This window comes from Equus przewalskii, chromosome 19 (genome assembly GCF_037783145.1).
Source record: "Equus przewalskii isolate Varuska chromosome 19, EquPr2, whole genome shotgun sequence".
In the NCBI taxonomy this organism is placed as follows: domain Eukaryota; kingdom Metazoa; phylum Chordata; class Mammalia; order Perissodactyla; family Equidae; genus Equus; species Equus przewalskii.
The window spans coordinates 34,716,286-34,743,710 of NC_091849.1; the positions used below are offsets into that span (position 1 = coordinate 34,716,286).

Below are 27,425 nucleotides of genomic sequence, written 5' to 3' on the forward strand. Positions count from 1 at the left end.
CGTCGGACACGCCCTGGACACCTCTTTCTCCCACACACCACACCTGATTTATCAGCAAATGTTATTGGCTCCACCTTGAGAACAGATCCAGAATCCAGCCGTGGCTCACCTCCTACCCCTGCCCCCAGCTGGCCACGGCTCTGGCACCTCGGGCCTAGACTATTGCAGCAGGCTCCTCACTGGCCTCGCCCTCCCACATGACCACCCATCCTCCACAGGCACAGTCCATTCCCCACCTGGCTGCCAGAGTGACCTGCTTAAAACCTAAGTTAGATCATGTCCCTCCTCTCCTCAAGAGGCTCCCATCTCAGACAGAGGGAAAGCCAGTGTCCTTCGACAGCTCTCGAGGCCCTACATGGTCTGCCCCCTAGACTCCTGACCTCACCTCGTTCTGCTCCAGCCACCTCGGCCTCAGGCGGCTCCTCCCAACACACCAGGCAGGAGCCCACCTCAGGGCCTTTGCACTGGCTGTTCCCACTTATCCTGCCTGCAATACTATACATTTCATTCATGTATCCTCTTGATTGTCTGCCTCCCCACTGGAATGTCAGTCCCATGGGGACAGGGGTTTTTGTCTCCTTAGTCACTGCCGTAGCCCCAGGACTTAGGACAGTGCCTGGCATCAAAGCCCTCATCTTGCAGGCTCTGCAAGTAAATATGGCTGATCAGTGAATGAATGGAGGAACCAGAGCAGCCATGTGCTTTCACCTGATCCTCATAAATGGGTTTCTCTGAGCCGGCTCTGTGGCCTAGTGGTTAAGTTCAGTATACACTGCTTCAGCGACCCAAGTTCAGTTCCTGGGCGTGGAACTACACTGCTCTGTTAGCAGCCATGCTGTGCTGGCAGCCCACATACTAAAATAGAGGAAGACTGGCACGGATGTTAGCTCGGGGTGAATCTTCCTCAGCAAAAGAAAAAGAAAAAAGTGAGTTTCTCTACGAGATTCTGTTGGGGAAACATCTCTGCTTCTAAGAAAGAGGTGGAAAACCACTGGCCTGGTCCAGATGAGGAAACTGAGGAATGGATAAGCCAAGGGGCAGCAATGTAGCCAAGACCACAGGGAGGGCTGGCAGCCAGCCACTCGTGGAGTTCACCCCTCCCCCGCCCACCCCACTGACCCAGCACAGCCTCTGTGGGACCCTGGGATGGAGCCAGCTGCTGAGCACACAGCCTGGGGGTGCCTCCACCTCCACCGGCTTCTCCGAGTCCCAGCTGCCCCACCGCTGTCCACCGGCACTGGTGGCCCCTTGCTCTGACCCAGCCCTCGTCAGCCCCCTCAGGAAGAGGCCAATGGGCGGGTATCCCCCCAGGGTTCCCTCCTGGGGGACATTTGCTGTGGAAGCCCCACCTCCATCTGCAAAATGAGGGAGGGCTTCTGGCACCTGGCAAGGGTGGAGGTGACAGGGGCTGCCCACCCATCACTCATTCATTCAAAATCTATGTTCCGAGCTCCCACTCTGTGCCCGGCACCGTGGGAGGCACTGGGGAGCCAGAGCGAGCAAAAGCAAAGTCTTGTCTTCGCAGAGCTGAGTCCAGTGGGAAAGAGGGTCTCTACCCAGATACGCACACCAGCACATACACAATCAGCCTCTGAGAAGTGCCGGGAAGAAGACGCTGGGGGCCTGTGAGAGCTGGAAAAATGGCCCGGATCTGATCAGGGCAGCCAAAGATGGCTCCCTGCGGAGGGGCAGTAAGCTGACACTTGAAGTATGGGTAGGTAATACCCAGGTGAAGAGGGAAGGGAAGAGTATCCTGGACAGAAGCGGCAGCAGGTGCAAAGGCCCTGTGGCCGAGAACCCATGGCAGGTTCAGAACTGAAAGGTAAAAATAGAGAGGATGGCAGAGTTCAGCATGAGAGGAGGCTGTGCAGGGAACAGATCTAAGGGGCAAGCTAGGAGCCTGGGAGAGCAGCGGGAAGGCTACTGCACTCGTCCAGCTGAGAAGTGAGAGCGGCCTGGGCCAAGAGTATCTGTGGAGACAGAGAGAAGTATGGCCCTCCCCATAAGCTCTCCAGCTCCCAAGTGTCCCCCTCCTCGTAGCAAACACTTGGGAGCCCCTACCTAAACCCTGAGCCCACCAAAAACCAAAGGACGGGCCTGGGGCCAGGACATAGGCACATGAGCTTTCCAGGGCCAGCTGCCCATTCCTTCAAGACAACCGGGCTCCTGGGGCTTCTCCAGCCACCCCGTGACATCAGCAGGTGAGGAGGGGGCCAGGGACCAGCCCAGAGCAGGAGGAGAAGCCGCCCTGCCTGTCACCTCCCTCGGTGTCACCCTCCACAGCTCTGTGAGAATGCCACGAGGGAAGAACCGAATTCCAGTCTGTCACCAACTCGCCCTGTGACCTCGAACTCGACCCTCTTCCTTCCTGCTCCCCAGGTTTCTCAGCTAATAATCATAACAGCAACAACTAAAGTCTTTACTGAGTGCTTGCTCCGTGCCAGGCGCTGTCCTCAGCACCGTGTGTGTTCATCTGATGTCCTCGCCAGGGACCTGTCAGAGACACAGGTGTCAGCATTCAGCCCACTCACCCGCGAAGGAACGGGGGTCCAGAGAAGCTCGATGACTTGCCCAGAGATAAGCATCCGCTAAGTGGCCAAGCCCACATTGGAACCCTCGCAGCTGGGCTGTCTGCCATCACGCCCCGCTGCCCCCCACAGAGAGAGGGATTACACTGAATCCCCTCCAAGACCCCCCAGCTCTGGAGCCGCCTCCTGGGATTCTCAGCCCAGAAGTCGGCCTCCCGCCTAGAAGGCCCAGCTTCTCCCAAAGGGCGCCAGGATGAGCCGGGTGGCCCTCTCCCAGGCCCTCCCACTTCTCTGCACCCTCTGCAGAATCTTCTAGATGTTCCATTCGGTTCAGCAACCACATTCCACCTGCCCACAGAGGGCCAGCTATTGGGACGCAGTGGGGACAGGACTATATTCAGTCCCCAGGCTCAGGGGCCCTGTCACCCACGGAGGTAACCTGCTTGCTAAGGCGCCTGTCCCATCTCCTTCCATTCTTCCTGCTGCTCCTCCACGGGTGCGTCCTGTGGTCACCTCCCGGGAAAGCCGCCTGCGAGCCTCATCTCAGGTCTGCTCCCAGGGGCCGATCCGGGATGGTGCCTTCCACCATCACCTCACTTAATTTACTCCTAACAACACCCTTCAACATAGATATTATTATCTGTGTCTTATAGGCGAGGACTCAGAGAGAAGTCGTCCATCCTCAGTCCGTCAGCTACTGTTTGAAACACGGGCCCAGCAACGCCAGGGGCAGAAACCCTCCCCACGTTGCCCGCCCTCCCTCGGAGCCCCTGGCGAGACGTCTGGGTCCTGTCCAGACAATGACAGGACAAGTAGGAGATGCCCACAGGCTCTCCCTGTCCCAGGCCAGTGTGTCCATTTTCCTGGTGATCTGAGCTGACACCTCTCTCTGAGAGGGAAGCCCCAAGTGGTTCTTGGCCCCTTCCACCCTGTCCCACCATCCAGGCCCCTGCCCCAGAATCTCCAGGAAAGCCAGAGGGTTGACAAAGCTCTGCCCGTCAACCCCGGCCTCAGTGGGTCCCACTGGGGCAGCCTCTAGCGGCAGAGCCTGGAGAGGGGTCCTCCCGAGGTGCCAGCAGACAGCGGGCATCTGCAGAGTAAATTCAGAGGAGCCGAAGCTCGGCCAGAGTCCCCCAAGCATCTCCCCCCACCTGCTGCAGGGTCCAGTATCCCCATCTCTGGGATCAACAGTGAGTTTCTGCTCAAACCCACTCATGTTACCGCGAAGAGGGGAGCCTCTAACCACAGACTCCTAGATGAGGAGGGTGGGATTGCCCCCGGCCGCATCCCTGACAGAGGCCTCTGGCCTCTGCTTGCTCACCTCCCATGATGGGCAGCTCACCACTTCACATGGTAGCCCGTTCCAGCTCCAGTGCCTGCTGGGCTACTGGGGGCTCTGAGCTGCAATCTGCATCCCTGTCACTTGCACGTGCTTCTAGGTCTGTTCTCTGGAGCCACAGAGACCCAGCCTGCGCCCTCAGACTGTGCCCCTGAGTCCTTTACTCTCTACTGCATTTACACCTGACCTGCAGCCCTGCTCGGGCATCCAGCCTGTTCTCCTTCCCTTGGTGGCCCAGGTCTGCACGTGTGCACACGTGGACACATGGAGGACACATGGGTCACACCCAGGCAGGAGCCCCACTTAACACGTGAGTCAGGTCACATCGCTCCTGCCCCAAACCCTCCTCACTTGGAAGGAGAGCCAGGCCTTGTGGGCCCTGCTGCCTCACTGGCCTCAGCTTTAACCAGCCCCCCAAAGCACTTCCCTCCGGCCACATTGGCCTCCTTAAACTGTCCCTGCGCACTCGGGCATGGCCCAGCCTGACAGCCAGCACCCCCTGCCCCGCTGGTTTCTCCCCTCAGAGCACAGAGCACACTCTTCCACTCCATTCACGTTTCGCATCAAGCATCACCTTCTCAGAGAGGTTGGCACTGAACAGCTCATCTGAAGCAGCCCTGCCCCACGCCCTGTCCCCTCACCCACAGCCCTCCTCACTCTGACTTTATGTATCTCCCTTTGAGGACGTGTCTGGCTCGGCCTCTCAGCTGTGCCTCACAGGACTGGCCACCCTGACAGCCTATGAGGCACAGGGGCCGAGACTCCCAGATGCTGGAGGTCAGGAGGGTGCCCTCCCCTGGCCCAGGCTGCAGGGCCATCCATCCTGTCTGGCAGCTCTCCTTCGCCCAGCCCCTTCCTCCAGCTCAGGCCTGGAGATGAGGAAGACAGTGGGAGGTCCCCCAGGGTGGGCTGGGAGTAGGGAGAGTCAGGAGCCCGCTGGGAGTGGTCTCTGGCCCCACAGGCTGCAAGGAACCAAGCAGTTAAAAGTCTCCCTATGGTCCCTCTCGGGGCGGCCAAGGCCAGGTGGACAGCTCCGGACCATCCAGTCTCATCTGCAGAGCATCAGCTGATGGTGGCCGGGGTCAGGGAGGAGGAAACGCGCACTCCCACGGACACACACCCAGGACCCCGCCCTGCCAGACCCGCAGGCTCAGCGTCAGTCCACCAAACCAAAGGACTGCACACGTGTGTGCCACAGGGATGTCCTGGGAAGCCACACATGTGCACGCACACACACACACACACTCTCAAGTGCTCACCACGCCCACTCCACATAGAGCAGGTACACAGACACGCATGCATGCACACACAGAGAAGTACATCCGAGTCACACACACGAAAACACAGACACACAGCGTGCTCTGAGACAGGCAAGCACACCCAGGGACACACATGCACGTGGAATACCTGAGACACCCACCCCACCTTCAGGAACATGGCTCACACAGGCGTGCCCAGGAGGCACTCCCTGAGTTCTACACAGACATTCCTGACACACGAGCATACACACACTCACAGTGGTTCACTGTGACACATATGTCTGACTGCACACGCGCAGACACACACACACACACACACACACTGGTACAATCAGGACCAGGGGAGGCAGCATTATCAGTACATTTTGGGGAGCACAAAAGAGTGTTCACAGCCCCCCCGCAATGTCGCCACCCCACCCAGCTGTCCATCAAGCAGCTGGAACTCCTAACTGCCCACAGTGAGCAGGAAAGTGCTGACCGCTTCCCCCATTAACACCTGGCAGGGGGCATTTTTTCTGTAGCCAGTGCAGGATCCAGCCTGACAGGGGCAGAGCTCAAGGTGGGCAAGAAGTGATGGGCCGAGAAAGGGTCAGAACAGGCAGTGGCCAGGCGGCCGGGGGTGGAGAGGACTGAGGGACGGAGCACCAGCCTGGAGCAGCCCAGAGGCTGTGTGCTGCCTGCCACACTTACCGGCCAGTCCTCCTCCCATGGATGCCATGGGTGGGGGCTGCAGCTGGCAGGCCTGCCCCTCGCCCCCCGCACCAGGTAATTGGCACTGCTGGGGGGAGGGTGTCCTGCCCAGCCCCCCACCCCACTCCATTTCCTAGTTTCCAGATCTTCCACGAAGCTGCAGGGAGAGGAGGACCCCCAGCAAGAAATGGGGGCCTTGCCTGCAGACCCTGATGCATTAAATAACTGTAGAGGAAAGTGGGGGCAGGATCTTTCCCCGTGAGCTGAGCCCGACTCCAGCCCAGGGAGGAGACAGCCGTGTCTGTAATTTGTTTTAATAATCCTGCTGAACTGGGAGAAAATTAACAAACGAGAAACCAGCTCGAAATTAATCAAACTTCTCCCCATCCATCCCCCACCTTCTATCTTAATGAAGGTTATTTACCCAACGAGCAATAAAACACGGAACTAAATTAAACAGGCCCTTTCTTTTCGTCCTCTCCCCTGCCCCCAGGAGGCGGTGTCTCCCCGCTTACAGCTCTATAAGCTGCTCCAGGAGGACCACGGCAGATCCAGGATGCCCATCAGAGGGCTTTCCCGGAAGGAACCCCCCAGTTAGTGCACTCCCCACTTGCGTCTCACTGCCAGCTCTCTGCCAAAAATATGAAGAGCAGTTAAGTCAACCACCCTCCTGAGGCTGGACAGAGGGCGGAGCCTGTGGTTGGGCCGTGTCTGACAGGGCTGGGGGACACACTGGGTTCTTTGTGGGGGACGGAAGGGCTGGCTGTGGAAGGCAGGGAGCATGAGCATTCCCCTAAATAAGGACACTTCGGGGCCCACAGCAGGTTCCAGCTGGAAGCACCATCCTGGCCCCAACCTCTTGGTGGGAAGGGACTGGAGGGGGCACGGGGCACAGGGGAAGCTGAGGAAGGCCTTCCTGAGGGGCCAGGACTCGGTCTCCCCAGCCCAGGACACAAGCATCAACGGTCACTGCGTCACCCCCAGGCCAAGGATGCGCCCCACACCCTCCACCTTCCTCTGGCGGTTTCTTGGGCATTTGCCTCCCCAAATTCCCCTTTCCTGCAGCTTTTGAATCCATTTATGCTGCAGCCAGGGCCACGTTTTGGAGTCGTGGTTTTTTAAATAACTACTCTCAGGGTTCCCTTCAACCGGTCCCTTTGGTCTTCCCTCTGGCTTTGAAAATTGTAGTAATAACTGCCTCCCATTTACAGCTTTCACATGCATTCTCCCATTTAAACCTCACATCGACCCAGTGAGGGAGACATTTGTCAAGATGCTCACCTTATGGGTGAGGAAAAGAGGCTCAGAGAGGGCCCTGTGCAAGGTCTGTGTGGCAGTGGCTGAGGGTTCCAGCCCTGGTGGGCTGGGGTTTGGGAATCACAGGTGTGGGGCAGGGAGCCGGGAGGAACGGGGCTTCACAGAACTGCCAGGCCCCTTGGAAGCCTCCTCAGGGGCTTTCTGTGAAGGAGGGCTGGGGGTTGGTTGCCCACTGGAATAGGGGAGGGGAGAAGAGGAGGGAAGGGAAGGGAGGGTTATTACAAAGAACTCCGCCATGCCCACTGACAAGGAGCAGCTGACGGCGCTCTAAATCCAGTCTACACAGGGCAGGCAGAGAGTGCCTTTTAAACCATAAATCTGATCCCGTCCCTCTCTGCTTAGAACCCTCCAAAGGCTGCCCATTGCACCTGAGTGAACATTGAACTCTGTCCTGGGACGCAGGAGCTCCTGCCGATCCAGCCCCTGCCACCTCTTCCCCTCCTCTCTGAACAGTTGTTCCTCAGATGGCCCAAGAACGTCCCTGCTTCAGGGCCTTTGCACTGGCTGTGCTCTCCACCCAAAACACCAACCAGCCACCTGGCTCCCTTCCTTACTTTCCTGGATCAGTATTCACATGTCCCTTCTCTAACTGCCTTGTTTAAAGGAGCCCTCCCCCTCCTCCATCACTCTCGAACCTCCTGAACCTGGGTGGTTTCCCTCCACAGCACCTGTTGCCACTTGAGTTATTGTTTATCTTGTTTACTGTCTTTCTCCCCCTCTAGAGAGTCAGCTCCACGTGGGCAAGGACTGTACATGTTTCTGTTCACTGCCGTACTCCTAGCCTAGCCCAACCCTTGACTCACTAACTATTGGATTGGTGAATGAATGAACGAATGACACTACGCTTAAGGCCATAATCCGAGCCACCATCACCTCCCGTCTGAACTGTTCCATCAGTCTCCTAGTCACTGTCTCAGCCTCAAGCCTCAGCCTGCAACCAACCCTCCACTCCACACCCAAAGGAATATTGCTAACCCCCAAGTCCAACCAGGGCACCATCCTGCAGGATCAAGTCCACATTCTTGGCCTAAGCCCCCCAATCCACTGCAGCCCCCTTTCCACTTATCCACCACCCAACCCTCCTCCACGCCACAAGCCCCACCGCATCCATATCAGCCATACCTGCCCTCTCCACTTAGGACACTGTCATGGCTCCCTCTCTGCCTGCAGGACACCAGCCACCGCCTCCAGGCAGCCACCCGGTGCATGCCCTGTCAGAACTGACCTCTCCACCTCTGAGCTCCGACAGACTCTCGCCTGCACCTCCACCACAGCCCTCCCACACCCCAACTTAAGCCGCGACAAGTCACATCTGTATCACACCTCCCCATCCGGGAAGGACCCAAATATATTCACTCTGGCAATGTCTCCCATCCCCACCACCTGCTCCGGTATCTTGTACAAACTTGGAGCTCCATAAATATTTGCTGAACTGAATGGAACCAGTTCAAACACAGCCCAGGGAGAGTGCCCCTTAAGAGGGGCCATTCCTCCAGGTTGCTGGCATTTCAGGCTGGTCTGAGGACAAAGGGACCTTTAAGTGCCACAAAGAAGCAGCTGGCCCCACATTCCGCTAACCTCTCCTTGCGGGGGTGCCTAGGAGGAAACCGATCACTGAGGTTGCGAGGTGGCCAGCGCCCTGTTAAGATGGCAATGTGCTGCCTCTGGCCCAGCCACCAGCCCATAATAGCAGCTCCTGGCCCACCCAGCAGCTTGTATGTGTGAGCACGCGTGTGGCCACCCCCATGGGTGAGGACAGCAGGCACAACACAGCCACTGCTGAATTATTTATTCCCTACATTGTTAGCACAGTAGAGAGAGCAACCGTGTCTCCAGGCTCAATTAAAATATCAAGGCACCCACACCGTCTGCCCCGCCACATGCCCAGCTCCCACCAAAAGTGGCAGGATAGTACCTCCCGGGAAGCCATAAGCGCCCCCAAGGCCAACGCTGCTACCCCTCCCAGCCGCCCAACAGCAAAGTCCTGTTTCAGGACCAAGGACAGAGGCCGCCAGCCACGGCTCCCTGGGTGGCTGCGGTGAACTTCGACCCAGAGGCTGCCCTGGAGCCACGCTTCAAACCTTTCAGGCTCTAGAAGACCATTTAGGAAATCGATGACCTGAAAGAGCCTTTCTGGCTTCCCAAAGGAGCCCTGGCACAAGCCTTGCCGGGCTTTGAGCCTAACTCCAGTCCTCCACCAGCAGCCAGCACCCCAAAACATTTCACAGCACGTGGGTTAAAGGTTCTCACCCCAGCTCTTCTCCAGGATCCATCACGAACTCTGGCCCCATCACCACCTCCCTGGGCCCCACTTATTTCACTTGGAAAATGCAAATGGCGATGGCCAGGCTGGTACCTCCAGGGATTGTCACAATCAGCAGAAAGGGACTTTGAAAAGGTAAAAACAAGGTACACATCTGGCCACACGAGAAGAGAGCTTTAATTTCATGGGAAAGCCTTGGCACCCCTACCCCAACCTGGAAATCCCTGATTCTGGGGCGCAGACTCAGGATGAAGGAAGAGCTGAAGGATCTTTAAGGAGCTGGCTGGGTCACAAGCTAACTAGGTCACCCACAAGACTTAACTCAACAACCCCCGGACTAGAATCTGAGGCCGAGTGAAATCAAAGTGGGCGAGCTGGAAAAGAGCAAGAAATTCCAAACACATGCTGCCGAGAACTGTGGAATGAGCACAGGCTCCGGGACAGCAGCGCTGCAGGCCTCTGCTGCCTTCCAGACGAGCCTCAGTCTCCCCTCCTGTAGAACGGGCCGGTGCCACTGGCTCACGGTAGATGACCCATCTGACACTCCCGACACAGAGCCAGGCACAGAAATCCAACCGTTTGTTTTGTTAAGCATCTGCTACGTTCCAGGCCAGGGGACAGAGCCGTGGAGAAGAGGTGCCTTGCAGAGCTGACACGCAGTGACCAGTGTTGTCATCCCTCAGGATGATGGGAGAGGGCCTTGAAGCACAGGTGGAATTTCCAAAGCAAAAATAGGTGCTGAGGGGCCAGCCCAGCGGTATAGTCATCAAGTTCGCACTCTCTGCTTCAGTGACCCGGGGTTCGCCAGTTCGGATCCTGAGCACAGACCTACCCACCGCTCATCAAGCCATGCTGAGGCAGCGTCCCACACAGAAGAACCAGAATGACTTACAACTAAGATACATGACTATGTACTGGGGCTTTGGGGAGGAACAAAAAAAAGTAAGACTGGCAACGGATGTTAGCTCAGGGCCAATCTTCCTCACCAAAAAGCATACCTTAAAAAAATTTAAAAAAAAAAATGTGGCAAGAAGGTATAATCCCTTTGAGGAAAAATGTTCAACAGTGCCTCCTAAAGCTAATCCTTCATGCAGCCTCTGAGCTGGCAATTCTATATGTGTGTGTGTGTATATATATATATATATCAGAAACGAGCGCTTATGCCCACTAAGAGACATGTACACAAATGTTCAGAGTGGCTTTATTCACAATAGGCAAGCACCAGATTCAGCCCAAATGTCCAGCAGTAGCAGAATGAGCAAATCACTGATGAACTACGCAAACAATGACATGACAGAATAGTATAGAGCAATGAAAAGGAGCAAGTTACGAATATACCAACCGCAAAGAGGAATCTCTCAGACAGCAGGAGTGAAAGCAGCCAGACACAGACTTCTGCGTGGTTCCGTTTCTATGAAGCTCACAACCAGGCAAAACCCATCCACCTGTTAGAAGTCAGGCTGCCGATCAGCCTCGGGGAGGGAGGGATGCTCACCAGGAGGGGCTTAAGAGAACATTCTAGGGCACTGAAAACGTTCTGTATCTTGATGCTCACACAGGCACGTGCATTTATAAAAGCTCATCAGCTAGTTCCCCTGAAATCTGCGAACATTACTGTGTATAAGTTATACTTCAATTTTTTTTTTAATGTAAAGGAAGGAAAAAATGGACAGAGCATTCTTCAGGCGCTGAGGGAACATCAGAAGCAGAGGCCAGCAGACGGAAGCGGGGGGGGGGGGGTTCAGAGAGCGGCCCAGGGGAACGGGAGCGAGAGTGGCAGGGGCCGGAGGGAGGGTCTGCAGGCGAGGGGGGTGAGGTGGGTTGCCAAGGCAACGCCACCCTGGGAGCTCCGGGGCTCCTGCCCCCTTCTCCCAGGCCCCTCCTGCCATGCATCCCACCTGTCCACAGCAAATGGTCTGGGTGAGGTCACCTCCCCCCACCGCCAGCCTGGGCACCTGCCCACAGCACCCCCCACGCCTGCCACCGGATTGAAATCCCTGAGCTTAGTTTCGGGGCTTTGGGGGCTTTCATCCTGAGCAGGAATAAAGTGAGGCCACAACCCCCCAGCCCCATGTCTGCAGTTCAGCTGAGCATGACTCTCCCGGTCTCCACATCCCACGCCCACAGCATCACCAAGGACACCTGGTTCTGACTCCTGCACCCCACCTGCCATGACCATCTTCCCACCTGCCCGCACACGGCGCTCACCTGAGCACCTGGCTCTCCCAGGATAACTGCCCCAATTAGGCAGGGCCCTCCCACCTCCTGCTTCCCACCGCCTGGCACCCAAGCCTTCTCCATCACGTCTCCTCATGAAATGCACAAACACAGCGGAGGAAGCAGCCAGGAAACCTCACACCCCACCAGCCACCAGTGAGAAGGGACACATAATGATGACAGGACCCCCGATGGGCAATTATGTAGCCATGAAATACCATGTTTCAAAGACTGTTTAAGGGTATTGGAAAATGCTCCCAACTACAGTGTGGTGGACAAAAGCCGGCTACAGAACCGCATAGATGTTATGGTTTCAACTTTGTAAATGACACAGAAGAACGGCTAGAAGGAAATACACAAACGTATTGTTTACCACCCAGGACGGGAGGATGGATGCGCCGTTTTCCCTTGCTCTTTATGCTCTTCTGTTTTCTTCCAAATTTGCCAAGAACATGTTGGCTTTCATAACAGGACCAACAGAACGGAGTCAGGGACATCAGGCCACACTCACACTCAGGGACCTGAGGCTGACCGTCACATGCTCCATGGAGCAGAGGGAGGACTGACATGATTCCAGCCTCAAATCCCCTTCAACACCACCCACAGCCTCCTGCGCTAAGAGCTGCTGGACTAAACAGACTTGCCCATGACACCCAGGTGTGTGTGAGGGCTGCGCACAGGGCTGGGCACCTGGGACACTGGTTCTAAAACCACCTCTGATTCTTACTGGCTAGGTGGCCTCCCACACATCAACTTCTTGGGACCTCAGTTTCCTCATCTGTAAAATGGGGCCTGTGTCCTGACCACTTTGTGGGATTGTTGTGTTAGGATCAAGAAGTGATCGTGAAAGACGGTAAATTGTGAACTGTTGTGATTGATCCCTGAGTTCTCCACCAGGCCCTAAGGCCCCATCCCAGTTGCTAAGAAAAGCTCAGAAGCCACCTACAGCAGGTACCTGAGACAGCCGATAACCAAGGACCATATTCGTAGGCTGAACCCCAAGCTGTACACAAAATACACATATTTTTAATTGAACTGGAAACCAAACAAAAGCTAAGGAAAAAGCCACTTCCTTATCCAATAGCAAAACCTGGGGCCTATAGTAGATCCTCAATAAACATCGCCAACTGAATACAATTGTACAAACTGGAACAACAGCCACTCATTCGATCTCTCGTGAATTAGGGAAACACTCATTGTTGAATCAGGTACCCGCTGCCTAATTTCCAGTAGGTTCTGTGCCTGATTTCTTTTAGGAACAGAGCTTTTTTTTTTTTCACATTGACACCTCTCTGTTGCAAAAAATTTTGACTCATCACTCTACATTCTGCGGGAATCCACAAAAGAAACAGACAACATAGTCCCTAACCTCAAGATTTCTCTCTCTCTCTTTCTCTCTCTCAGTGATGAAGAAACTAAAGGAGGTGAAAGCTCTTGACTATGGGGAGTTGGAGTCAGAGGCAGGTGAGGGCTGGAATGGGCAAGGAGGGTCCCAAAGGAGGAGGAGGTTTGAAGCTGGCATGAAGAATAGGGAGGCACGAGTAGGGTTTCAATAAGTGGCGTTTCAAAGGGACTTTGGTGAGTTATGCAAAATTAATATAATAAATACGTACAAGGTGCTCCAGGTGACAAGGTTTTTCTATCTCTCATCTCACTGTGTACCTTGGGGCAGGAGAAATGAGGCAGTGGATTCCCTGATACTTAAGACGATGTTTACATGAAAAACAAAAAGAATAGTTTCAAGCTCCCCAAAAGAAGAGTTTCAAGGCTCTCCAAGGAGAAGTGGGAAAGCTCCTCCTTCACCACCTTGCAAAAAGTATCCAGTGAAATGAGGTCTGGATGCATTTTGCAGATGGGAAGACTGAGGGGCAGACAGTCTAAATGATTTTGCCAAGGTCCCAAGGCTGGTTAGAAAAGAAGAAAGGGCACCCCTGGGAGAGAGGTGCCTGAGCCGAGGCTTGGAGGGAGGAGTGGGCACAGCCTGCAGTCCTGGAACAGAAGCCCTCCTCGAGGAGCCGAAGGAGGCAAAGGACCAGCCATCTCCACCCCCGGGAGATGCAGGACCCATGAGGCACCAGCTCTCAGAGCCCCATCTGTGAAATGGACACACAAGGCAGACCCAGGGCCTCCAAAGCACAGCTGAGTGAGGGCATGGAAAGGTTTTGGTGGGATTAGTCACACCAGATATGGGTAGGGTGGGGTGGAGGGGGCAGACGGACAGCTGCCTGGCCAGCAACCACCCACCACACCAGCGCTCAGCACCTCCCCCGGGCATGCGTGGGATGGAGGCCCCAGCTCCCTCCGGCCTCCTGCTCCTGCTGGACCTGCCCAGAGGCCTGGGCTGCTCGAGACCAGGTCAGGATCGGCCACAGGGCCTCCTTCCAGGCCCTGCCTGGACAGCAGCAGAGGTGGAAGCCCAGCCACAGGGCACCTCTGAGTCCAGGCCTCAACCCTCGCAGGTAGAAGGGCAAGAAATTACAAACACACTGCCCTTTGACACAGCACTCTATAGAAATTTACCCTGCAGAGCCGTGCAAAGCAGCCGACACACCCTCTCTCCCCGCCACCCCTCCCAGGACTCAAAGCCAGGAGAGCCCAGCACAGGGGTTGGGGGCTCCGGGCCCGGCGTCAGCAGGTAAGAGGAGGGGGTCCTGGTGCCCGCTGACCAGCCAGGCCCGCGTGGGCGCGGGGTGAGGGAAGGCAGGTGAGGGGCTGTTTTTCTCTTGTTGAGTTTATGGTACTTTCCTAATTGATCTTACGTCTGTGTCACCAGGACACTTAGGACCATCTGAGAAACCACTTAAGCAATTTAAAATAATGAAAGTACTTCTAAGGCACTTAACATTTCCTCACACTTCAGGCTTCCCATAAACCCCCACCAGCTGCAACCCGGGGTCTGCAGGGGAGGTGGACGTGGGTGTCAGGCTCCAGCTCCTGCCGGTCACCCTGAGCCCAGGATCGCTGGAGGCAGGACAGCCAACCGCACACACAAGCACTTGAGGGGCTCTCGCTCTCTCTCGCTCTCTCTTGCTCTCTCTCTGTCTCTCACTCTCTCCACCAAGCCTTTGGACTCACAGTTTCCTCTGCCTGGACGGAGTGCCCTCCCCCGCCAGCCAGAGAGCCCTCAACGCCGCTAACTGTGTCACAGCTGCTGAGTCTCAGCTAGCTGTCCTCCTACAGGAAGCCTTCCCTGATATCCCCCTGCCCAGGCTGGTTAAGGGCCCTCTTACACGCTCGCGGGGCACCTCACCAACCCCCATTACAGACCTCATCTCACTGTCATGAAATCACTGCCCATTCAGCTCCTGAACACAGGTCCTTGGCCCACGCTCCAGGTTTCTAAAGCCCAGCACGGTCTGCCCAAAGCAGGGGTCGGTGATGTTTATTGAGCAAAACCACAAATCCGAGCATGACTTCACAGACGGAGTCAAGAGGCACATCCCTCCTCTGGATGCCAGCAGAGCCCAGCCAGGCTGCGGCCACCCTGGGCCACCACAGGCCTCAGAAGCACCAAGCTGCACCCTTGGGGAAACAAGGGCCAGCCCTGACTGAGTCCTCACCCTTGTCATCATCCCCATTTTACAGATGAGAATGCCCAGGCTCAGAGAGATCCAGCAACTTGCCCAAAGTCATACAGTGAGCATGTGGTAACGTGGGGAGGGGCACCTCGAAATGCAGGGCCAGGAAGCCTTGGGAAGCTTGAGGAAACAAGACCCCGAGAGTCTCCTTAGCAGGGCTGGCCCAGGCCCAGGCACCTGGGAAAACCTGTGTGGTAACAACCCCCCGGGGGGTTCCACGGAGCGACAGGTTTGGAAATGTGGAGAGCAACATGGCAGCTTCCGGGCGAGTTCAGGAGGCGTATTCCCTAGGAGCTGCAATTCCGCTCTGGATGTGACCCACGAGAAACTCTCCCCAGAGCACAAGGAGACACCGGCAAGGACGGTCAGGCAGCACCGCTGGTAAAACCAGAGGGACCGTCGGGGACCTCGCCAGAGTGACCACCACAGAACCAACAAGCTGATGCACAGGGCACCATCACCGCGAGAGCCACACAGCAAAGGGGAGGAAGAAAGCAAACCGTGGAGCAGCCAGCTGCACAACACACAGAGCAGGACCCTGTGTCCATCAAGCTCAAAACACGCACAACAAAGCTAAGTATCATGTAAGGAGAAATATGTATATTAAGTGCACGGGAATTAAAGGAATTAAAAATATACAGGACGGGCACGGCCGCCTGTGGGGGGGAGGGGAAGCGGGACGAGGAGGTGCTTGCAGGCTACGCTGACGGTATTTACAGTTTTCTTTCTTGAAATGAAAAAGTTCAACACTATGAGGGCAAAATATCAATACTTGACCAAGCTAGGTGGTGGGTACAGGGCAGTTTATTATACTATTCTCTATAGTTTTCCATATGCTTGAAATCGTTCATTATTAAAATATCTGACGCCTTGTGAAAGAGAGAAACCGCTTCCTGTCAGACCCACCTTGAAGATGCCGCTCGTCTTTAGTAAAACAAAAGGCTCGTCTGTGAGAGCTGTGTGCACCCCACATCCCGCTGCTCCCCTCTCAGAACAGAGCCGCCCCCGAAGCCATGCCCCCTCACACGCCCCCCCAGCCCCGAACCTCAGACATCTCCTGGGGGGTCTCCCGCCTGGAACTCATTCCTAAGGGAGAAGCTCTGCCCTCCCTGGCTGCCCCATGGTGGGGGGTCCGCACTGGATTCCCAGGCAGCTTCCAGAACCTGAGGGGGAAGGAGGGAGGTCTCTGGGCATGGGGGAGGGAGCCGCACAGAACACAGACGCCCCTGTCCTCCCCCCAACAGAGGTTCCTGCTGCTGGGCCCCGCCCTAAAGCACTCCCACGGGATGCAGAAGGAGGTAAGTGCTGCCTCCTGTCCACCGCAGCCCTGACTAGGACCCTGCAGGCCCCTTGGCCCCTCTCTGCCCTTGCCCAGGGTAGGGTGGGGCTCGGTGGGCTCCAACTCCAGGATATTTCAGCGTCGATGAGTTTGAAATTCCACCCAGGCCCCTGGGGACCGCTGCAGAGCAGGCAGAGGCCTGGGCGAGGCCTGGTTCTACCCTTGCGGCACCTGCACTGGGCCAGGGGCAGGGCTGAGCAGAGCTTCCCGCCTCCCGGGTCACCCTGGGCACCTCTCAGCAGACCCCAGGGGGAGACTGAGGCTTGGGGAGGACTAGGTCCAGGAAGAGGGAATGAAGGGGAGGATGGAGAAGACAGCCTCCCCTCACACGCGAGCACATGTCACAACAGCTACTGTGTCTTGAGCACCCACTACGTGCTAGGTGCTGTGCTGGTCACTTCACATTGTCCCATTTAGTACTCTCAACCACCCCACCCACTTTACAGATCTGGAAACTGAGCTCAGAGAGGTTACGTGAGCTGCCCAAGGTCATGGAGTCAGTAGGTGGCAGAGAGGGAATTTTCCCTTTTTGAGCAGGTCTATGCCCCTGCCACTGGCCTGGTCCCCACAGCCCTGGGAAGTGTCCTCCCACAGTCCTCCCACCAGCGAGCCAAGCAGAGCCCAGAGCCACACCCTCAAGGGCAAATTCCAGGGCTCTGTGGGGGGCACCCTGAGCTGGGGGAGAGGCCTGGGTGGGGTGGGTGCCCCCCAGAAAGTGCTCAGTACTGACATGCCCACAACCACAATCAAGGTGTGAGGCAAGTAGGGACCAGAGCAGGCGCAAGGCTGGGGTGAGCCCGGCCAGGAATAGGAGGGCTTGGCAGCTGCTTCCCCCTCTGGGCCTTGACCACGGGGCCCAGGATGACGTCACCCAGCGGGAGGCCCAGACAGAGCCAGAGAGAGCCCGAAAGGGAACAGGGAAGAGAGAGAGGGGGGAGGACACGAGAGAGAAACAGAGAAGGCACAGGGTCAGACAGAACGAGGCAGGGGGCTGGGGACAGACGCATAGAGAAAGAGGGTGTCCCTGCTCCCCTCCCCCAACACAGCCCAGGGCCACACTCTCCCTGGCTGCCCCAGAACAGAACAGGAAGCGAGGCCTGAGCCTGCATCTCATCACGCTGCCCGGCCCCCTAAGCCAGTGGCACGCGTAAAGGTCAATTGGAATATAAAGTAGAATTTGCCTTCTTTTCATTTCCAACATGTCTGGGCCATAAAAATGCTGTTTTAATAAATTGGGAAGCAACTGAAAAGCACACAGTTCATTTAGGGCTGGGTGGGGGGAGGTGCGGTGAGCTTGGCTCTTCCCACAGGGTGAGCCCCACCCCTGCCGCAGACACAGCTCCCACGGACTTCCACACCGGGTCCCCAGGCTGGCAGAATCCCGGATCTGTCTGTCTGTCTGTCTGTCTGTCTCCAGGCCAGGCACTAGGGGTGGGGGGACGAGGAGAGGTCCAAGCCCAGTCCTGCCCTTGACCTGCTCACGGACGTCAGGGAGACCCCCGAGGGCCACACGGGAGACCCCCGAGGGCCACACGGGAGACCCCAGGTCCACAGGATCACTTCAGCCCTTGGAGCCTCAGGAAAGTCTTGGATTTTGAGTCATGGCTTGAAGGAGGAGTCCAATTCTGTCACTTAGACATCAAGAAGGCATTCCAAGAGGAGGGCATGGCCCAGGCAGAGGCCTAGAGGCAGTTTTTGGAAAGCAGGGCACATGTTCAGCGGACATGCAGGGTCCAGGCAGGCTGGAGTGCAATGGAAAGACAACCAGAGAGGCCGATGGTGGCCGTGGCCCAGCCTGACCCCCTGGGGCATAAGGTCAGCACTCTTTCTGCAGGACAGGCTACTGAGGAGAGGAGTAGGGTCAGAGCCTACCTAATCCAATGCCCTCATCACACAGAGAGGGCAGCCAACCTGCCCAAGGTCACACAGTGAGTCGGCAGCAAAGCCAGGCCCAGATTGCAGGTCCCTGAACTATAGGGGGCTTCGCTGGTAAGAGAGCCCTCCCCAAGTCGGGAACCGGAGATCAACCCGCCATCCCCCACACCTCGCAGAGTGAGCATCAGGGGGACTCCAGGACCATCACACAGGGCGCTCGGGGACACTCACCAGCCATCCCTCTGCCAAAAGCCAACGACCTGGCCCTCCACATCGCAGAGCTCCCCACCCTGGCTTGGACCACACATCCTCCCTTTGGAGCCCTCATGGATGCTGTCGCAGGAGATGAGGACTAACATTCTACGCACCCACCACGCCAGCCGCTCCCCATGATATCATTCTACATCCGCACCCTGAAAGGGACATGCGACTCTGCCCATTTAACAGCTGAGGTGAGTGAGGTCCAGAGAGGCTGAATGATGTTGGGCCGGGATCTGAGCCGCCTACCACGGGGCTGCCTCCAATGCCAGGCTGCCCCCCACGGCCAGGCCCTCAGCCAATTCCCAGTCCACAGGCAGGCACTGCCCGGAGCGCTCTCCATGCATTCCTCGTGTAATCCTCACAAAGCTCTCCAGGTGGGTACTGCAGGGGTCCCCATTTCACAGACAAGGAAACGGAGGCACAGAGAGGTAACCCCCAGGTGATAAACGGCAGAGCAGGGCGATGAGCCCAGGCCACGTGGCCCCTAGGCCCACACTCTAACCACTGATGCCAGCAGCCTCGGGGCTCCCGCTCTGGCTGCCCTGCCCCACCCCCATCTCCAGTGCCCAGCTCTGTCCATCCTCGGGCCGGGGAGGGAGGCACAGGGAAATAAAGGGGGAGGAGTTGGAAGTGGCACAGGTGGGCCTGGATGAGAGCAAAGGGGAAGAACAAGCCTCTCATTCAGGCTCTGCCCGGTCCTCCACAAGGACCATTCAGAGGCCACTTGCCCATTTTACAGGTGAGGAAACTAAAGCCCTGAGAAGCCTAGTGACTTGGCCAAGGTCACCAGAATCCTGGTGACTCTCCTCCCACAACACCCTGTGCAGCAAGAAGCAGCAGGATGTGGGTTTTGGAGCCCCTTTGCCCCTCCTCTCCCTGTCCCCAGGGCTGTCTGGTTCCTCCTTCTTGAGCTCCTGGGTCAAGTCAACAACAAAGCACTGTCCTGCCCCAGGGCCTGTGCACTTGCTGTTCCCTCTACCCAGAACACTCTTCCTCCAGAAGTCCACAGAGCAACCCCCTTCACTCTATTCAGGTTTTGGTACAAAAGTCCACCTCCAACCATCCCATCTAACTTGGCACCCCCACCCCAGGGCTCTCCAGGCACTTCCCTGCTTCGTTCTGCAGGGAACTGCTCCCCGGACATTGTCTGTTTCTGTGTTTTACCTGTTCACTGCCTGCCTTCCCCTTCAAACATGGAAGTCAACCAAGGCAAGGCCTCTGTCCATTTTGTTTCCAGCTTTACGAAGTTGCTTAGAGCAGTGGTTCTTCTCCTGGGCTGCACCTGGGTCTCACCTGAGGAGCCCAGGCCCCATCTCAGACCAACTACAGCTGAATTCCTGGGGGGCGCGGGTACCGGGATTTTTACATCTCCCCGGGTGAGTGCAGTGAGCAGCCTGATGGAGAACCTCTGCTCCAGCAGGGCCGCGCACGGAGGAGATGCTCACTGTAGATTCAGTGAATGAACGAGGGACGGAGCCAATGAATGAATTTTCACAGATGGGCAAACGAGGTCCAGATGGGAGAGCGCGCCAGAGCCCGCAGTCATGAACTTGAGCCCGCCCAGGTCCGGCCCCCCTCAGCCCCTTCACAACTCAACACAGCTCACCCAGGGGCCCTGGCAGCTCCCCCGGTCTCCAGGAGCCCACCAGGCCTCCCTCAGGGCTTCTCCAGGAGGCTTTCTCAGAGGCCCGCAAAAGCTCCACTCACTCTTTTTAATTGCACAATAACGTGCCTGTTTGCCATCCAGTCACCAGAGCGGAAACCCTCCTGCTTCTGCCCCAACCTCCTGTACTCAGGGAGGTCTGCAAGCCCAGGGGGCCCCTGGAGGAAGTGGGTTGGAGAGGCTGCGGCGCAGGTGGGGCGCTCCCCGGAGGGGCCAGTGGGACAGGAGGACCGGAGGACCCAGCAGGACTCAGGGCACCTGGCGCAGCAGCCAGCATCGCCTCCCTTGGGCAGCCGTCCAGCTACGGCCAGGCCCCAGGTCCCATCTGCCGGCCGGAGGTCCAGGAACGGAAGGCCCCCGGGACCGTGATGAGCTCGAGAACCACTGGAGCAGGGCGACTTCCACCAGGGCCCCGTCGGCAGGGAAGGACTGGCCCAGAGCTCGGAGGGAAGCGGGGGGGCAGCAGTGTAGTCAGGGGGCCTGGAGCCTCCCCTCGGGGTGCCGCCACTCCCCCATGCCACAGTCCCCTCCTCCACCTCCCTGTCCCCTCTCTGTTCAGGCTCGGGCCTGACCTGGGTCTTGAGGCCCCCTTCCTAGATTCCCCCCACAAAGGGACACCCGGGGCTTGGGGGAAAGAGATGCTGTGAAAGCAGAGGGACGGCTGCGTGGTCCTCACCTGGGAGCGCAGCCCCTCACTGTCACCCTCACGGTGACTTCCGACCCCTCCTCCGCTCCTTCCCCACCCCTGCAGTTGCCCAGTGCCTCACGCTGGAATGTCTGTCAGCTCTGTCCTGGTAACAGCAGCGTCCAGGAGACACCTACTAAAGGCCTTTGTGCACATGATTGCTTCTGCCAGATGAGCATCATCACACCCGCTTCATAGATGAGTAAACTGAGGCTCAGAAAGGCCACACAGTGAGTATTAGGCCAGGTCTCAAACCCAAGCCTGTCTGATGGCTAAGAGATAGGAGAGCAGAGCGATGCAAAGGGTAGATTCAGGGCCAAACAGCCTGGGTTCCTATCCTGGCTCCACCACTTACTAGCTGTGTGGCCTAAGGCAAGTTGCTTAGCCCCTCTGCGTCTCAGATCTCCATCCATGAGAAGGGGATAGCAATTGTACACCTACCCCTGGGGTTGCTGTGGGGATCAGGTAGCCCCCAGCACTGGACACGGGCCATGTAAATGCTGTGATTATCCCACCTCGGCCACCTCTTTGGGGGTCCCTCATCCCCCCCGAACATTTCTTGAGCAAGCCCTGCTGGGACAAAGCTCTGTAACAGCCTACAGTGGTGCATGGGGACACCCTTCACAGGCAGCAAAGCTTCAGGTGAAGGGAACTCCACAAGCCAGGGAGGAGGTGGAGGCGTTGTGGGGGAAGAAACACATCCGGGTGGCCCAGGGGTCACCAAAGTGGTGGCACAGGTGGGCGCTGGCCTGACCCACAGCGAGGTGGGCCCAGCTCCACTCACCGCCAGAGCCAGGAGCCCACGCAGGGCTCTGCCGACCACGGCCGCCCTGCTGTTGCCGAAGGTTCGGGGGACGTGGGGGCTGCAGAGGCCTCACTCTCCAGAAATCCACTCGGCAAGGGCTCCTGAGGGCCTTCGGTGGCCTGGCATCAGCCAGGGTCCCACAGGCGCCCTGAGAGTGTAGCCAGGCTCGCTGACAGCCCTGTCTCAGATTCTCAGTTCCAAGGCCAAAGCTCGACAGCAGCCCCAGACAGCACGTAACTGAACTGGTGTGGCTGTGTTCCCATCCAACTTTCTGGACACTGAAATCTGAATTTCATATAATTTTCCTGTGTCATGATCTATTATTCTTTTGATTTTTTTTCCAACCATTTAAAACACAAAGAATATCCTTAGCTCATGGGCCATCCAAAAAGAGGCAGTGGGCTGGAGGGGAAGCCCCTCCTTTCCTGGTAAGGAAAACAAACAAACAAACAAACAAACATGCACAAGACTGAAAATTGTGGTGAGCACCATGGAGGGAAGGATAAGGAATCGAAAGAGAATAATGGGGGGAGCTTCTCCAAAGAGAGTCCACTTAAGCTTAAGGTTGAATAAGAAGGATCCAGCCTCAAAGAGTTGGGGGTAAAACATTCTAGACAGAAGGGACAGTAGGTGCAAAGGCCCTGTGGTGGGATAATAACGATGTCTTCAAGGAACATAAAGAAAACAGTCTGACTGGTGTGGAGTACACCCAAGAGAGATGAAAGGATGTGGTCAGGGTGCCAAGTAGCACAGGCAGGAGTTTAGGAGTTTGCATTTTAATCTAAGAGCAACAGGAAGCCAACAAAAAGTTTAAGCAGCCAGGCAAGCAGATTTGATTTGGCTTTTAGAAAGATCACTCTGGCCACTGAGCAAAGGTTTGGCTGTGGGGAGGCCCACTGGGAAGCAGAGAGAGGAGAGATGGGCAGGATGAGAGAACGCAGGGGTGGGAGCAGTGAGGAGCTGTCATTCCAGGACGCGTCCTGAAAGGAGAGCCCGCAGAGTCAGCTGGCAGCAGCAGAAAGAGGGTGGTCGAAAATGCCGCCATGTGTTTCGGCCTGGGCACTGTTAGGATGGAGCTGTCTTCAAGGAAGATGGGCAGGCTGCGGGAGAGCAGGTGGACTCTCTCAAAAGTTCCTCCTGGTTGTGCAGTGGAGACACTTTGAAGACACCAAAGCCACATCCTGGACAGGACATCTGGTGTGAGCTAAGCCACAGGCCCTGGGCGAGGTGCGGGGGGGCAGACACGCCAAGCATGGGGCAGGCAGCTTTCTCCAGAAGCCGCCACCGGCCTTCACAGCACTTACCACCCCGCGCGGGTCAAGGCTGGGGCTGGGCACAGACGGCCGGCGTCGCTCACCAGCGTCCTGGGCCCAGCCTCTCCTCGAAGCTGGGGCACCGGCCCACCCGCCCGCTGGCTGGCGCCCCCTCTACTCTGTCTCCTGCCTGCCCCCCCGCTGCCCCGCCCACTCCACCCCACGCCTCCTTCCCAGGCCCCGCTGTTGCGACAGCGAGAAAACTCTCATTATCTGACGGTTAGGTTGGCTGCTCGGTCTCAACTCTGCAGGAGGACACGGAGGCCCAGCAGATGGTGGGGCCTCTCCGAGGATCAGCCTCAAAGGTCACCGTCTGTCACTGCCCACCCGCTCCAGCCTCTTCCGCATCGATGGAGTCCCTCATGCTGACTTAAGGCCCAGCTACAAGCTGTGCGGTGACATTTCCTATGGGCTGACTGTGTGCCAGGCTCTGTGCCGGGCCTTTTCTGGACATTAACTCTTAACTCCCACACCTGGCCTGTTAGACCGTTATCAACCCCATTTTACAAGTGAGGAAACTGAGGCACAAACAGGCTAAAGGATTTTCCAAGGTGGCAAAATCTGTCTGGCTCCAGCATCCAAATTCTTAACCGTCGTGCCGTGCAACCTCCCCTTCACTGAGCCTCAAGTTTCTTCTCCACTGCAAAATGAATGAGGGACTCAACAAAAGGATTTCTGGATCCTTCTGAGCTCTTTCCAGATCCTTCTGAGGTCCAGGCTTTGAAAACTGCTTCCTTCCAGGGCACTTAGAATGTTCCTTCTCCCCCCAACAATGGTTGCTCTCAGGAAAAGATCTTATTGGCTCATTCACACTATGGTGTAAATGACTGATATAGTGAGTAGATGTGGTGGATATGGTGAGGTAACTCTGGAGGAGCAGAGACTCAAACCCAGGCCTAACTGGCTCCAAAACCTGGGCTGTCCCCACACCACAGCTTTGTACAGGCCACATCCTCTGGGTTTAGGATCTCCTCCAAAAGGTATTCTTACATTCATCAGTATTCCCTGTCCTAAGAGAATGGAGCCAAAATGCAGGTGAAGGAAGAGGGTGGGGACAGGGAAGGAAGGCATGGAAACTGTCAGACTCACGACTTCCCAAAGTCGGGGCTTCTGATCCCAAGGAAGGCCTGGGTCCTGGTCCCACTTCCAACCCAGCTTCTTTGGGCAGGCCGCCTGGAAAGAGTCAAGGCTGGGAGCCGGGGACCTGACCTCCAGCCTTGCCCCACCACATCATCAGGGCTCAGTTTCCACATCTGCGGGACAGGGAGTTGGCCCTTCCAGCTCTGACAGTTGCGTGTTTCGCTCCCCCCAACCCCAGCTGTGACTGGACCCCATTAGCTTTGTCCAGGCAGGAAATCACCCCTCGTGCCCCCGAAGCCCAGAGCTGCTGCCCACAGGAAAGCCAGCTCCTGGAGGAAGGAGAGCTGTCATCACGCCTCTGGTGGGTGCTCCCAGCAGCCCCGCTAACAGACTTGGCGGGGAGCGGAGCCGGGCTGGGGTCACGGTGCCCTTTGAAATATACCTGACATGCAGCTCCCCAGCCTCCTCTCCTCTCCTGCCTGAGGCTCCCGCTCCTGACCTCCCTTCCCAAAGTTCAACCTTTTTGCCTCTGCAAATGGCTTTTAAGTTTCTTGCCCAGCCTCTCATTTCTACCAGTTTAATTATTGAGGAGCCCTCTTGTCGCCAGCCTGGAAGATTAACGCTGTTAAAAGGGACCCAGGGAATGTGGACCACAGCCATCTGTCTCTGGCTCTCTCCATCTCCCCACTCCCACCCCCTTTCCTTCTCAACAGGCCCCCTGTCCCTCATTCCTTCTCTCCTCCCCAGGCCTCTACCTCCCAGTCCGGTCTCGCTCTCTGTGCAGCCCTGCCCCCCACACTCATCTCTGCCATCTGAGGCGGCACAGACAAAACTGAGGCCACGGCCACATTCATATGTGACCAGATGGGCAGAGGAAAAGGAACAAAAAGGAACGCCTGTGAGCCCCAAGGCTGGCGAGGCACTTTGGCCCCAGGCCCCCTGGCCCCATCCTGGGCGGGGTTAGCATGGAAGTCACAACTCACTCCCATGTTGGGCACTGGGCACCTCATCCTGAAATATCCATATTTCCAAGAACACGCTTTAAGGCCTAATGCTGACAGTGACCTTCCTTAACCTTTACCTTCGTGTCAAGTGACTCCGCTCAACTCCTTCCATCTTTCCCACCTCCCTATAAAGAGCGCAGTGGCTCCCCTCTGGGAGGTGGCAGGGAGGGACCCTCACTGATGTCACAGTCCCAAGGATCCAGTCAGGCTGTTTTAACACAGAGTCACAAAGGTATTAAAAAGCTCAGAGACTGCAGGAGCCCCACGTTGTCCGGCCTTCTCAGTGGCTGGGGGTCTGTGCCCCATCCCCAAGCAGACAAGGAATCTAGGGCTTGTCCCCTCTGCTGGATGGCCCAGGTCACCTCACCTCCCAGGCCTGGGTCAGGCAGGCTGAAGTGAGGACTCAGAGATGCCCAGCTACCATTAGGCCCTGGCCTGGGACAGCTGAGAGCTGCTCCTGCGCCCTCTCGTGGGTCTCCACTCCTCTGCAAAATCGGGCAGGTGGAGGAGCTGGACCAGGCTGCCCATGCCCAAACCACCGCACCAGGACATGACCACGAGCTCACAGCTCCCCAGGGACCATTCCAAGTGTCCACTGCAGGGGCCAAGTTTCCTTCCAGTCTCCTGCCTCATCCTAATTTTGCATTTTTTAGAACGCACTTATTTGTTTTAAAAATTAAAATAATGTTTTCATCCAGATCATCAGGTAAAACAGACACTCCAGGAGAAAGGCCCAAAGGCCAAGACCACAGGGCACAGGTGGCCCAGACCCGCGCTGGCAAAGGTCCATCCCCAGCCCACATGGGACAGGACAACTCCAGCCTCCTTTCTTTCCCACCCACGCCACCCCAATCCTCAACACAGGGACCTTCTGCACCTTCATCCTCACTTCTACCCCGGCCCCCAGACCGCCCCCAAGTACCAGTGCATCATGGGATTGGGCAGATGGGTTCCAGAAAGGGTCCAGGTGAGAGAGCTCTGACCTCAGCACTTCCCACCCTGCGTGGGGCCAGACAGCCTCTCAGTGCACTCCCTAACTCCGGAGCCTGAGGAGCCAAGGGGCCAGCATCCGACACAGGGTGAAGGAGGGACCCAGCGGCTTCCTCTGTGCATCCCCTCCTCCTCCCTCACCCTATTCTCTCTCTCTTCCTCCCCTTTCTCACACACACACAAACACGCACATGCACGTGCATGCACACACCCACCCACACACACACACACACACAGCAAACAGGGAGGCTCCCAGAGAGAAGCGGGCACATAATTATTGGTAAAATGCTTGTAATGTTTTTCTCTCTACCCGGTAGCTTTCAGTTGTTTTAGCAGCTTAGCGAAGCACTTGGCTCCAATTGAATTGCAAATCAGCAGCTCTTGCCCCAGGAAGAGAGGAAGGGAGGCGGCAGGGAGGAATTCCAGAAGGAAAGGGGGAAAGGGAGAAAGGTGCGCAGGGAAGAAGGGCAGAAGGGAGGAAATGAGCTGGGGAAGCTGGGTTCGGGGCCGAGGGCCCCAGAAACAGGGGCCACCTGCTCCCTCCAGGCCTTCCCCCCCCCGCCCCCGACCTCAACTGCATTCTCTGCAGGCCCGGTAGCCCAACACCCCATCCAAAAATCAGGACACCATTTCTAGACATAATCTTGGGGTACAGCAGGAGGGCCAGGCGGGGCTTTCTCAACTACCCAGAAGAAAAACATAGCTTTCTTGGGAATTGAAATTATTTGAAAACAACGACAAAACAAAAGTCTTGCTTTTTCTCCCTGGCAATCTCCAACGTTCATATGTTTCCATTCTATCTATCTGTCAATCTTTTGATCTGTCTTCCTTACTATCTACCTATATTTCTATCTATCCATCTGTCTGTCTTTTCATATATCTGTCCGCCTATCTCCTCCCCGCTTCCGTTGCTCGCCAGTACTTCCTTCTCCCCTCTTGGTTCAGAATTCCCTGCAGAGGAGCGAAGGTGACAAGGAGCCGCCCGCAGCAGATGCCATTTCAGCACCACGGCCAGCACCAGGCAGCCCCGTCCTCCCCAACGCCTTCGCTCTGCTGGATCTAAGCTCGTCCACAGGACTGCCCCAAAGTCTCAGATAACTGCTCCCAGGGAGAAACCCCGCGGAGTCAGGAAGAGAAGAGGAGAAAGGAGCTGGCCAGGGGGGCACCCTGGGCGTGGAGGGCTGGGGCTGCTGGTGGAAGACCATCTCTGGGGCCAACC

At 56.8% G+C, this 27,425-nt stretch overlaps 1 protein-coding gene across 8 annotated transcripts in view; it reads right to left on the minus strand.

Moving 5' to 3' along the window:
• Window positions 1-27,425, minus strand: part of GRM4 (glutamate metabotropic receptor 4) — a 116,101-nt gene that overhangs the window by 75,528 nt on the left and 13,148 nt on the right. The gene's annotated exons all lie outside the window — the stretch shown is intronic.